At 41.5% G+C, this 14,105-nt stretch overlaps 1 protein-coding gene across 1 annotated transcript in view; it reads left to right on the top strand.

Annotated features, from left to right (window-relative positions):
• LOC125881506 (cadherin-20-like) overlaps positions 1–14,105 on the top strand; it is a 712,657-nt gene that overhangs the window by 47,515 nt on the left and 651,037 nt on the right. The window lies entirely within an intron of this gene.

The following is a 14,105-nucleotide window of genomic DNA, read 5'->3' as shown; positions in this document are numbered from 1 at the left end:
GCTAATATTTCTTTAATGCATGTCAGCATCCTATGTAGGCCATGTAAGATTCTTTGAGGGTAAGTAGCGCTGAAGACGTCTCATGTAACCTCTGCGGCCTTGTGCTGCATTCATTTGATGTCAGAAAAATCTGAAAAATGATGCCCCATCATATTTCATAGATTACGTGATCTGTTGCCTTTGCTCCTCATTATGCTCTGAGCAATAAAATACAACATATTATCTTTGTAGCGTCCATGACCCACACTAACTCTCTTGAACAGGGAAAACACAATGGAACACAACATGTGAAATATAAACAATTTGTAACTGTACATTTACAGAATTACACAATGGAACAGCATGTTGGGTACAGCTCGCCAGTAAGCCAATTAGCATGACAGTCTATTAACAGCTGGGAGAAGCTACGTTGCATCTCTCTGCAGAGAGGGCTTAAAATCTTCATCATTAGGTCAACAGGAGAGAAGGTCCACTTTTGGAAATGCATGAAAGCCCTGAGTCAGGAGCGCAGACTTTTCTTTTTTCATTCAAGGTTACAAATAATGTTATGTTCCTTAAATGGCTTGATTTAGTTATCAAAGTTTCATTTTCGTAACAATAAAGATGTTGTGTTCATCCATTCTAGTTCTCTTATAACTGCATGTTATTATAAAATAACTTCAAATCAAATCCTTAATCATTGATAAAGGATTGATGGTCTGGGGAGGCTTATTCTTAAAGGGATAGTGCACCCAAAAATGAAAATTCAGCCAGTATCTACAGAGAGGCAGTCAGAGCTGCAGGCTACAATGAGGCTAAAAACAGAGTTCAAATGATGTTTTTCCAAACAGCTTTTTATGTCGGGGCTTCAGGACACTTAGATCACTACAGACGAGCGATATGGAGATATTTTGTGGTTTCAATTATGTGTTTTTGGACGTTTGAATCTGGGGCGCCGTAAGCCTCCATTAGGTGGAGTTGTGTTGCTACCCCCTCTCTCCTTGGATCTCCACAAGTGTTGTGAGGACTCTAAAACTTCACCTGAGCCTCCCAGCACTACTGAAAATAGGAAGCGTCGATGTTGCTTCATTCTTTTAGTGAAGAAACAAATACAATTAACAAAACAACTTGTGAATGCAACTTGATAAAACCCGCACTCCGTCTTGCAAGACTTTCATGGGTGATGTTGATCCGTTTTCTGACACAGCCAGTCAGAGTTGATTTGCCACATCTTTTTACGCTGGCAGCGATTTTCACCAGTGTACCAATCCGTTCCACCTCACACTGACTTCAGGGATGACTTCAGTGATATCACTGTAACTAAATCATTTGTGGTTTTAACTAGTCTGCATACATCTGTTGCTGGTTTTCATGGCATTTTTGTTTGCAGAGAATTAACCATTTTAGTGACAGTGCTCGGCTCCCCACGTGGAAATGCTCCACCAAAAAAGTCATCCCGACACTATTTTGGAAGGACACAGTCACTGCATCAAGGGCTTAGTTCTAAGACGATTGTGATTGGTTTAAAGAAATACAAACAAACTAGAGCTTTTTGACCCAATAGCAGAATGATAGTGTGCTTCCAGACCTTTCTCTAGCGCTGACACAGTGCTGTGGTGATAGATCTGGCTATGTGAGACTAGCCTGTGCAAAGTGCAGAGCAACATAACAATCCATGTTTTGTGTGCGTATGCAGTTTGTGTTCAGATATACGGATCTTTAAGTTTGTCCAACATAAATCAGACCCGAGGGACATTTCAACATTTACAACATGAGTTTATGATTGCTTTTATGTTTTTTTCCCCAGTGCGTGGATGTATAAAGTACTTAATGTCTGACGGGTGAAAACCAAATCTCTCATACACATGACATTTAAGAAAAAAGATAGCCAAAAACATGAGTTGAGATTGACAGAAAATAAATATGCAACTTTTTTGATACACTCATTATCTCAGTAATTTTCTAAGCAAAATGTCAAACATCTCCTGGTTGAAGCTTCTCAAATGTGAATGATTGCTATTTGTCTTTTCATTTTCAACTCAGTACCTTTGGGTTTTTTTACATTTGGACAACATAAGACATGTGAAGACATCACCTTAATCTTTGAGAAATTAGGATGGCCATTTTCACAATTTCTTTTACATTTCCAAGACTTAATGATTAATCAAGAAAATAAATGTCAGACTAATCAATAATTAAAATAACTGCTATAGTTGCAGCCTGACTGCATCAAATTCTCCACTGATTTCCTTTTGTGGAGTGTCTTCACTTATTACCCGATTTAAGGGGAACTGCACTGATTTTACACATAAAGATCAGCTTTCTTATTACAGGGAGGGAATATTCCTCAGTGTGGGAAAGCAGTTTTGTAATGTCTTCTCTTTGCTCTGGAGGAGCTTCGTTATGTCATGGAAAATGACTCAGAGTGGATTTACAGATATATAAAGTATATAAATGTGTAAATTTGAAACTGGGAACATGGAGTTTACTGTATGAGACATGGGCAGACAGAGGGGTCTACTGAAAGATGCTGTGAGTCACAGGATCCAGCATTTTTTAAGCTTGAACCTAAGTCAGTGAATTTTGGTTTCTGCTGCTTTAATTTTCACTACTCTTTTTTCAACTGGACAGTTCACCTCATAATCAAAAATACACATTTCCCTCTCAGCTGTAGTGCTTTTTATCAGGCTGGATTGTTTTGGTGTGAGTTGCAGAGTGTTGGATATATCTGCTGTAGAGATGTCTGCCTTCTCTCTGAGATAATGGAAGTAGTTGGTACTTACAGATGAGAGACTCGTGCTCGCAATAACACGAGATGTAAACGCTTACGGCCTCCTCCTCAGCTGAGCTGTGCAGTGTTCCCCAAAGAATTACAACCATGCGTGGTGGTAGCTAAATTTTTTTCCTGCCTCAGTGTCCTTGTATATTAGTCCATTTCTCATTTCTAAATTCACAGGTCTGTGAATGCAGCGCAGGCAAAACTCCCCTTTTTTCCCCCCTTGAGCAGCAGTTGTGTGGAGTTTTGAGTCACAAGCTGATCAGATCAGATCAACTTATGAAACTTTAAACCCAGCACACCGAAGGTTAAGTTTCACTTTCACTGCTCCTGGCGTTCTGCTGCTCTGTCTGTGGAGCAAATGATAACTAAACGATATAAATATTCCAGATATTTTAATTTAACGTGTGGGGAAACCCTGCTAACTTTATCTTGCTCAGTGGTGCTAGGTGAGCTAACAGTAGCTGCATGCCTTCTTTTGCGCAATAATAAAGTTGGCGGGTTTAATTCAGTAGATATGAAATAGTTCGTACGTGAAACCACTCATGATAAGGTCTGTGGATTATATACTACCGCAACATTTCTGGAAAGAGACATCACTGCTGATTTTTTCAAATGTATTTTCTTTGTTTTTTTGGTGCTTTGTGTTTCATTAGCTGAGTGACATCTAGTTCCATTATATTGAGAGGGCAGACATTTCTATGGCCAATATCTCCAACTCTGGGCAGCTAACATCAAAACAATCTATATGTATAAAAAGCATTACAGTACTGGACTGTCCCTTTAATCTTCCTCTGGCAAGCCTCACCACCTTATAGAGGTGGAACCACTGGAGAACCTCTTTGAAACAGAATGTGAGATGCCACTCAACCTAAATCGAATAGTATGGCTCCATACTAATCTGGATGGGCTTTATACATGACGGTGTCTGTGCATGTACAGTATGTGCTCATACAATGTGCATCAATTTCTGCCAAATGAAAGGAGAGATATTCTTAGCAACAGCTGAACACCTGGTGTCTCAGAATTTGCATCACACACTACTGATCAGCTGTCTCTTTCTTGTTATGTTAGGTAAGCAGCCTGCCCTCTGCTCTCCCCACAACACAAAGTTCTATATACATTATATTTCGACACAATTGAGGAGGTATTTATAACTGTGAAATGTACCACATCTGTGTTGTTTACTAAATAAAAGGATGAGACAGATGAGTAGTTTGAAATACATATTGCGTGTAATCAGAACAGCAACAGAGATGCGTGGCAGCTGCATACATCAGTTCTTCTCAGAGGAAAAAAAGAAGCAACAGGCAATAATAAAATCATATTTATTTTAGACGCATGTTCAATTCGCTGTAATGGCAATCACACTCTTGATGAGCAATCTCACCCGCGGCACATGTTCTTACAAATTAACATCAAGATCGCACTCAGTGACGTGTGTGTGTCTGGACTTATTACAGAGGGATTTCCAGCAGGCTGAGCAGCGAGGTTACTGGAGCTGGAAGGTTTGCTTTCTGGTCTGTGCTGCTGGAGCAGAGCTGAACGGAGCTTTGTTACAGGACTGATAAAACCCTCATTATTGATCCTCAATCCAAATTCGGAGTAAACAAATCACAGTTTGCCTTGCCAATGGAAATCGCTGAGAGAGCAGTCGTTAAATCATAAACAGTAATGTCTTCTGAAAAGAGAGATTTCTCCCACAGTCCACCTGCAAGTCAGGTAAAATAAAGACTTCAAGTTCCAGTGAAATGGATGTTGGAGCATCTTTAGCTCCTGCACTGTGACGTTTTTCCCCAGTGAAACGGAATATTTGAGTGGTGTACAGTTACAAGAGGGATTTACTTGTCAGTCAAATCCTTTGCATTTGATTGGGTTGCTAAAAAATGGGCGGGCTCAGAGTTTAGCACAATACAAAGTGTGCCGGACTTGAAAGCCAATTTTTGTAGTGGCCAGCAGTGTAATTACCCCATCATGTGATGCCCCACAGCCCAAAGAGACCTTTGACTTACATGACAAAACAGACAATGTAATCCACTAATTTTAAAAATTAAAATTTGTTCAAGTCGAGATGACTTTTTAACTATTGGGATTATTCAATCCAATAACATCTGGAAAGTCTAGAAGAGCTGCATGATTGAATCATCTTATCCCCATTCAAGTTAGTGGAGCACTAAACAGGAAGTAGCTTGTTCGGCTGGTAGGAGTACCAAGTGTTGCTGCTCTATGGGCCGCACGGTGCAGAAGAAGTGCCGATCATCAGGATAATTTTATACGCTGCAGTTGAAACATTTTGGCTTCATGAGCCACTGAGCGATTTGGACCCTGCCTCCAACGCTGTATCTAGGTCTCTATATACATTCGAGATATACACACCTCAATCGCTGTTAGATCGGGAGGTGGGGGAAGGAGAGATGGCCACATTGTTTTGGAAATGAAACAAAGGCTTTGCCCACTGATATCCAAACACACATCTCTTCCTGTCTCTCTACATATTGCCCTGTTAGCTACTACAACCCACAAGCCGTGAAGTGCGGTTATATATGACATATATTGCTAGCTACTTGCCTTAAGTCTTATTTAATTGGATGAACTTTTGTAAACGCCCCAGAGTGCAAGCTGACTCATCAAACATTTGACATATAGAGAATCTTAGGTTCTATCCAGCCCATTCTCACTCCCAACTTGTCAAATACCCCGAGACTGATGCAGCGAGGCACCTTTTCTGGCAGTATGATACCATCAGTCTTAGAGGCTTCAGGCAACACCTTAAGTCATCAAATACCACCACTTTGACACCATGTTTGTGTCAGACACAGACATAGACACAGACACTGAATGCAAAGAGGTATCCTACATGGCAGTATGATACACACAGGTCTGCTGCTGGCAACTACTGTAATATTAAGGGCAGGCAGAAGGGGAGGTGGATGGGTCAAACAAACTCTAGACTTTCACTTGGAAGCCAGCTGTTCTGTTCCCGTGAAATTTTTTTTTTTTTTTGGGCTTTTTGCCTTTAATGAACCGGACAGAGTGAAACGGGGTGAGAGAGAGAGAGTGGGGGTTGACATGCAGCAAAGGGTTGCAAGTCGGAGTCAAACCTGCGACCGCTGCAGCGAGGCATCGCCTGTATACATGGGGCGCCGGCACTATCCACTACGCTACCAACGCCCCCTCCTGTGAAAATTTAAGCCAAACCATGATATTTTTTGTAAACCTAACATGCTTTTGTTGCATAAACCTAAGGATATCAACCAAAAGACAAGGTATTTTACCTACGTTGTAAGTTTATATTCAAAAAGACTTAATACATGCAGGGTTGGACTGGGAACAATATTGGGCCCTGGCATTTTTCCTTTGGACTGGCCCCATTGTTAAGCATTTGGGACCGTGCAACCCCTAATTAGGCCTGCCAACATCAAGTGGGCTGCAGCCAGCAGGTCTTTTTTCCACCCATAATTTTTCTTTCAACATTGTTGGTAGTGGCCTTGCAGCCCATCTGGCATTTGCCAGAACCGCCTGATGATCAGTCTGTTCCTGAATGCATGTAATGAGCAGAAACGTGTTTTTACATCATGCCATATGAGATGTTTTGAGAGCCAAGTGCATGCATTCAGTCCAGAAATGAGATAGTTTAAGATGTCTGGGTTTATGGATGGAGGTAATGCAACAAGGTCTGCAATCCAGATCATTGATATGTTTTTTATACAGTTGCCTTACCACTGTAGCAGCCTCAATAACACAGGCCTATCCAGGCCACTTTAACATGTTGTGATGTCTGCTTCACATTCTCTGTATTTGTTATGCAACAAGAGAGCACTATAAAAATGTAGCCTATTTTTCACTTTGCTGTTTCTTTCATGATGACCACAGGAGTGAATGTCTTTGTAACTGTGTGTTCAGACTGACAGCTTTTCTGAGGTATTTCGCTTGTCGCATTCTGGGAGCAGCTTTTTTATCCTGTGACCCTGAAGAGGGACAGGGTAACTATAAACACGTCCACATCTTTTTCTTTTCTTGATGAAGACTCAACAATAAAATGTGTGAAATATTTTGGTGATGAACCTATTTTAGCAAACTATGAGAGTTTTCATAACACTTTACTTGAAGGCATCTACATAAGAGTAACATGACACTGTCATAACTATGACATGACACGGTCATGAATCTGTCATGAACATTATGTACATGTACATTAATTAAAGTGACATTACCAGAAGTTGTCTTTGTCATGACAAGTTGACATTAAATTTGTTTGGGATGTCCTTATAATGACAACTTGACATTAACCAGGATGACATTACCAGAAGATGTCTTTGTAATAACAACATGACATTAACAAGAAATGCACCTCTTTTTGTGTTTATGACAAGTTGACATAATTATTATGATTAGATGTGCAAGGTTACAGACCGATTCTAATACTCGTCCAGATAGATGTCTGGCAGGTTACGACACAAAACTGTCAAGACAACCAGTCTTATCCTTCATGATATCTTAATGACAAATCAAAATGGTATCACTTTACTTTAGGTCAAAGAATCTATTCATTACACTGTCATAATGGTGTCATGACAGCTAGTTTTGTGTAATATCCTTCCAGACATCTATCTAACCGAGTGTTAGAATCAGTCTGTAACCTTGGACATCTAATCATAATAATCATTATGTCAACTTGTCATAAACACAAAAAGAGGTGCATTTTTTTTTGTTAATGTCAAGTTGTTATGACAACGACATCTTCTGGTAATGTCATCCTGGTTAACGTCAAGTTGTCATTATGAGGACATCCCAAACAAATTTAATGTCAACTTGTCGTTACAAAAACCGAATGACACTTAATGACAGTCATAAATGACGTACATGTCATAAACGTTTATGACATGTACATAATGTTTATGACAAGTTCATGACAGTGTCATATCATAGTTATGACAGTGTCATGTCACCCTTATATAGAGACCTTCAAGTAAAGTGTTACCAAGTTTTCTTTCTGCTAATACTGCACATAGTACTAACAGTACAGACCAGTCACCAGAATTACGTTTTGGCATTATTTCAACACAAGTTTGGAATGTGTTCAGCTGTGTTTTCATGACCAAACCAGGTATTTTAATCCAAAACAGGATATTTTGTGTGACCCTTACCAAGAGGTTTTTGTGCCTTAAACTAACCACATCTTAACCTGTGTTGTCACAACATAAAATTGAAATTAAAGAGGCAACAGTTAGGATTCATTTTTTTTTAGCTTGGCACCACCTAGTGTCAGTGGTGTTGTGTCGCACTGTCGCAACGACCAAATTGACCATGGGTATCAGAGATAATCAATAAAATGTAGGCTGTAAAGCCACCGGTATACCTCTATGTATATGTAGAATGAGAAGGTGTGTGGACACTTTACTAAATAAATGAATAAAGAGACTGAGCAACAATTATCAGATTTATCTGAAGAAAAAAAAATGCAAATAATTATACCAGAATGCACAGTACCAGTACAAACAACTCACAGTAAATTATACCAAAATGTACAGTATCAGTACAAACAACAGTAGACACAGTGGAATTATACCAATATGCACATGGAAACAGTCCCGATTCTAGAATAAACGGTACTGTATGGAAATGATGGGGCCGGTTGGAGCTCAAATTGAATGGGAAACAAAGTCCAGTGTTCACTTAGCTGGGCGTAACTTAGCTGGGCGATGTCCGTCGATAGCTGCCTACGTGAGAAGAGAACAGAAGGAAGGGAGGGGGTATCACTGTCCGAGGGCTGCCGTAGAATGCCAACGAGGATGTCAGCTGACCAACACTTGCTACTCAGTCCCTGGTTGCGGCGATTTGCGATGCTGGCCAGCTAGGAATGAACTAGCAGCCAGTACAGTGCAGTCCTCTCTCGGCTAGCTAACATTTAGCCGTGTTACTTACTGATCCATTAGAAAGAAAGCTAGCTGGACATTGGTTTTGAAGCCTCTTTGGTCACGGAGCTCCCTCCATCTCTTGAACGCCTGACTGAGGTTTACTCTTGTTTTTCCTCTTCTTTTATCACTCTCCATTTTGCTCTTCTTTGCCTCCTCAGACAGAGGAGCTCCTTTTCTTTTGCTAGGCCGTTTTTCACTTGCTTTCAAACTTTGTCCGTCTGCCATTGTGCTCGTGACTCAACTATCTCATGCCCAACTCCTCATAAGGACCCGCTCCAGTCCCTGATTGGCTGACCGTAAAGCAGATTTTTTCCGTGAAATTTCGGCACCGATGGCAGAAGCTTATTGCAATGCCACTAAGTAACCTGTGTAAACGCTGATAGTCTGATTTTACTGTGGCCACTACCCTGTGTAACCCACATTATTTTCACAATGATAGATTTAGGGAAAATTGCTATCTGTTGCCTCTTTAAAGCCCCTACAAGGAACTTTCATTTTGAGTTGATTTTGGCGACCCTGTGGACAAAAGCGGTAGTGTTTTGCCGGAATGAAGCCTACATTTCCCATGAGCTCTAGCGCGTATTGTCATAAAGACGCTTACCTGGCTCGCGCATGTGTTTGTTTTGGGGATGAATGAAACAAAAAGACGGGAAAACTTTGCCCCCACTCCAATCAGGGATCCCAGCTCACCTCTGCCGCACCCCAACGCCACCTCTCTGGCATAAGCGCCACCGCCGCCGGGGTAAACGCAGCGGTCGGCTTGTAAGGCTGAAGGCCTGTTTGGCGAGCACTTCCACGGCTTCTTGGACTGAGTATGGAGCGGTGCCTCACCTCTTTATTTCTCGGCACTTGCTGGACCCTGGCGACGCCTGGCTGGTACCTGTCGTCGGCCCAGATGAGGTGTTCCAGCCCCACGGCTCCTGCTCTCCTCGTCTCCGCTGGCGCGGGGTGAATCTGTGCAACCTGCGTCCTCTGTGTGTGGCTCCCCGGACAGCTAACGTCGTGGACCCGCCGGCTCCTGCCAGAATTGGGCTGGTAAATGCTAGATCACTTCAGAATGTTTATCCTGAAGGATTTCCTGACTTCCCGAGGATTGGATTTTCTCTGTGTGACTGAGACGTGCTGGACTGTTGGTGAGTCCAGTGCTTTCACAGAACTTTTACCCGATGATTGCTGCTATTTTAACTTCCCGCGGACTTCGGGTCGAGGAGGAGGAATAGCGACTATTTATATGAGTCTCTATAATTGTAAGCAGCTAGGTAAGATGACGTGTGCCGTAAATCATTTCGTCCTGGAAGCGACCTGGGGCAGACCTGGAGACAGTTTCTTAAAGGTATGGATATACACTATATAGAAATAGCTTATCTTCACACCGATGGTCTCATTTGCTGTTGTAGGTCACGCACAGACATCAGCAGAAACGAGAGACTTTTGCATATCCAGTTAAAAGTTCCTTGTAGCAGCTTTAAGAAACTTAAAATTTCAACATGCATGCTAAATACGAAACACACAAATATAACATATCCATAGTTTGCAGAAAGATACAGTGCCAACATTTTTTCTGGCAGCTGAGTTGAAATCTAACGGTACTCAATTTATCCAGATGGTTAAACTTCTGATAAAAGGTAAAAAAATGATCAGTATTTATAGTATTTCTTCTAAGTTAGGCATAATGCCTGGCAAGGTGCCCATTAAAACTTTTTAACAGCCAGCGTGGAGGCGTGAGCCATCTGACATGCAGCAGTTGCCTCCTGGAAGGCTTTTAAAAAGTGATAATGGACACCTCGAAGGACGCCTCCCACTTATACCATTGCCACTTACCTTTCAGGCAAGACACCCTTTTTCAGCGCATATTCTGGCAATGTCATAGAGAGCAAAGAGCAAGAACACTACAGACAGATTTAGCCTTCCTTGAAGGTGGTTATGTAAGAGATGTGCCAGACAAGGCGTCCATTATCAGTTTTTAATGGCTGACATGGAGGCATTAAAGTGATAGTTCAGATTTTTGGACATGAAGTTGTGTGAAACGCTGACCATCTGTAGCTCTGATGTGACACTGTCACTACTGTCAACGAGCCTCCTGCTCTGAGAAATCGCCTGTAGCTTACCGGAGAAAAAGTAGTTCTGAAGATGTACGGGTGACACGTAACCAAAAGGTTTTAAGCTACAAAAAAGTATGCATGTGTTTTGTTAGACTATTTCAATAATTTTAAAACATCCCCGCATTACGTCAGACCTTGGTATCAATTGGGACTATTTTCTGGCCAGTATCACTCCGCTGTGCAGGCCTGCAAGACAGCACGGCAACAGAAATCAATTAGACAGTTCATCACCACGCCGTGCAGGTGCGCAGGATAGCAACGGCTAACAAAAACTTCATTGGCTGTTTCCAACAGAGAACCAGCAGGCTGTTATTAGTGAGGAAAAAGATGTGCCAGCCCTATATATACCTACTACTACAGCGCAAACACCGGCTCAGACTCACGACACACCCTCGTCAGCTGCTGTAGGTAAACAGAGGAATACCAAAATGGTGCAAACTTGTGATTTCCCCAGCTGTGGGAATAAAAACATCGCCGGCTCCCAATTCCATTGGTTTCCTGTTACAGATGTAACCCGTAGGTAACTTTGGCTAACCCACCACCAGAACAAAGCAGAGACTGGTCATAATCACATATGAATTCACATTTCTATGTGATTGATTACTCATGTCATGGATTTAGCAGTTAGCCTAATATAATAAACTAAATGCCTACGGTAAAACGAGGCCGCGTATAATGTACTCTCCACAACACAACAGGCTATTAGTTCAATCAAACATTTTGTTTTACAGACAATCAGCTACAGACATCGTTATATAGACTGGTATTAGGTCTAATATATCTCTCTTTGGGCACAGCAGTGCGGAAATTGTGTTTTCTCTGTCCGTCGGGATCTGTGGGCAGCTGAAGTGAGCCTGACATATGTGCAGTTGCTTCACCCTCGCTGGCTTGGCAGCGAGGTTCACCCCAATTGACACAAGCCAAAGTTGCCTACGGGTTACATCTGTAACAGGAAACTGATGGAATTGGGAGCCGGCGATGTTTTTATTCCCACAGCTGTTCGCACCATTTTGGTATTCCTCTGTTTACCTACAGCAGCTGACGAGGGTGTGTCGTGAGTCTGAGCCGGTGTTTGCGCTGTAGTAGTAGGTATATATAGGGCTAGTACATCTTTTTCCTCACTAATAATAGCCTGCTGGTTCTCTGTTGGAAACAGCCAATGAAGTTTTCGTTAGCCGTTGCTATCCTGTGCACCTGCACGGCATGGTGATGAACTGTCTTATTGATGTCTGTTGCTGTGCAGTCTTGCGGGCCTGCACGGCGGAGTGATACTGGCCAGAAAATAGTCCCAATTGATAGCAAGGTCTGATGTAATGCGGGGATGTTTTAAAATTATTGAAATAGTCTAACAAAACACATGCATACTTTTTTGTAGCTTAAAACCTTTTGGTTACGTGTCACTCGTACATCTTCAGAACTACTTTTTCTCTGACAAGCTACGGGCGATTTCTCAGAGCAGGAGGCTCGTTGAGAGTAGTGACAGTGTCACATCAGAGCTACAGATGGTCAGCGTTTCACACAACTTCATGTCCAAAAACCTGAACTATCACTTTAACTGTCCGTTTTTTTGCCTCTGCAAAGGGGATTATCCTGCTTAAACCATAGTCTCTTACCAAAGAAATAAAAAGTTAGAATATGCATTTATATTTTTATGCTTTTTTATTTATTTTTGTGTTATTTGCACAAGCCATAACTCGATTTCCCTGGCACGGCCTGGGGGTTTACCCAATACCTGCTACAATCATTACCATCCCATAAGGTTCTTAAGCAAAGGAAACATTATTCACTACTCCAGTGAATAGGAGGAACCTTATATACGACGTAGCAACAGGAGATATTCTAGTCCACCCAGCTCATAGAACTCTAACGTTTTGCTTGCAAGATTCAAAGTCAGAAATATTGCATACAGTTGACAAACAGTAAATGTCATTTTCCCCAATCAAGATTTTTACAAACAAACAATACACCATTTGTAACATTACTGTAGTCTGCAGCCTGAAGTAAGTTGAATAATGGACGGGATGTGAAATATTGCTTAAGTTCAGAATGGTGGTGTAGTACATGCAGGGTGTGTAACTTCAGGACTAATGCTACTCTCAGTGTTGTAAGTTAATTGTAAACAGATTAGAGATACTAATACTTTTACGTAGCCAGTGCATTAATTTGGATCAGTGAACAGAACAGTTTTACCAGAACTACTGAGTAGGTGTCTATTATCAGTTTTTAACAGACACCCTGCAGCCAGTCAGAATCGATATCCTCCTGAGACCCTGTGTCCTTGTGTGAGGACATCACATTTTGGGTTTACTTGACATTATACTTCATTCTGCTTAACTTAGACTTGTTGTCCTTGTTCACAGCAGCCATCTCTGACAAGTCAGTCTGCAGCCGATCCCAGCACAAAAGTGGACAAGGTCCAAAACCTGATCACATTTTATGGTTGAAACTTGTTTATTTATGATTAATAATGTTTGTAGTTTTCTATACAAATTTGACAAATTACAGCAACAGTAACAACCTAAGACACTGCTAATTAGGAAGTACTTATCTGAAGACATTAGGACTTTATTGTCGTCTCATTTGAAGACATTAGGACTTTATTGTCGTCTTATTTGAGGACATGGGGGCTTAATTATTGTTGACAATGTTTAGTTTTTTATACGTATTGGGTCCTGCTGATCCCAAATAGCTAGGTGAAATTAAAAATGCATACTAAACAAGAGTTCTGGTCTCAGGAAGATATTCACCAAGACCGTGGTATAAGAGAATAGAGAGATCAATGCACCCGTCTAAATCTTTATAGTTTGATCAAAGTGTAGTCCTGTCTGTCAAATCAGATGGAATTAAAACTTGCAGTAGAATACATTACAGTCCTGATCGATGAAACATCGTTACATCTGAAAATCTGAAATGAGGAACATGTCCGTACAAGAATAGACTCACGTTGTAGAAAAAAATGACCACATGTTCATTTTAAAGCCACAGTGTGTAGGAATTTCTCCCATCTAACGCTGAACTCATATATTGCATTCAAATGTATAGCGCACTCTAGCACCTCACTGTTTCAAACGCGTATCGCAGCAACGGTAGCCGCTCTGTACCAAAAAGCTTTGATAACATTGATGAAACCATGTCATCCGATATTTCATGGAGTATTCATTCAGGCTCCTGCGCAGACACACGCGCCGCGAGTTGACAAACCCCCTCCTCACCATGCTGGCTGTGTTTACAATGTAGGACTGTTGGGACAGGTGTACATCGAAACGAACCAGTCACGTCTTGTCTTATGGCAACTGACAAGTGGCTCAACCTCACACACCTCATCCCTCT

This window comes from Epinephelus fuscoguttatus, linkage group LG21 (genome assembly GCF_011397635.1).
Source record: "Epinephelus fuscoguttatus linkage group LG21, E.fuscoguttatus.final_Chr_v1".
NCBI lineage: Eukaryota > Metazoa > Chordata > Actinopteri > Perciformes > Serranidae > Epinephelus > Epinephelus fuscoguttatus.
The sequence above is the reverse complement of the archived record's forward strand: the minus strand, read 5'-3'. Positions and strand labels throughout refer to the sequence as shown.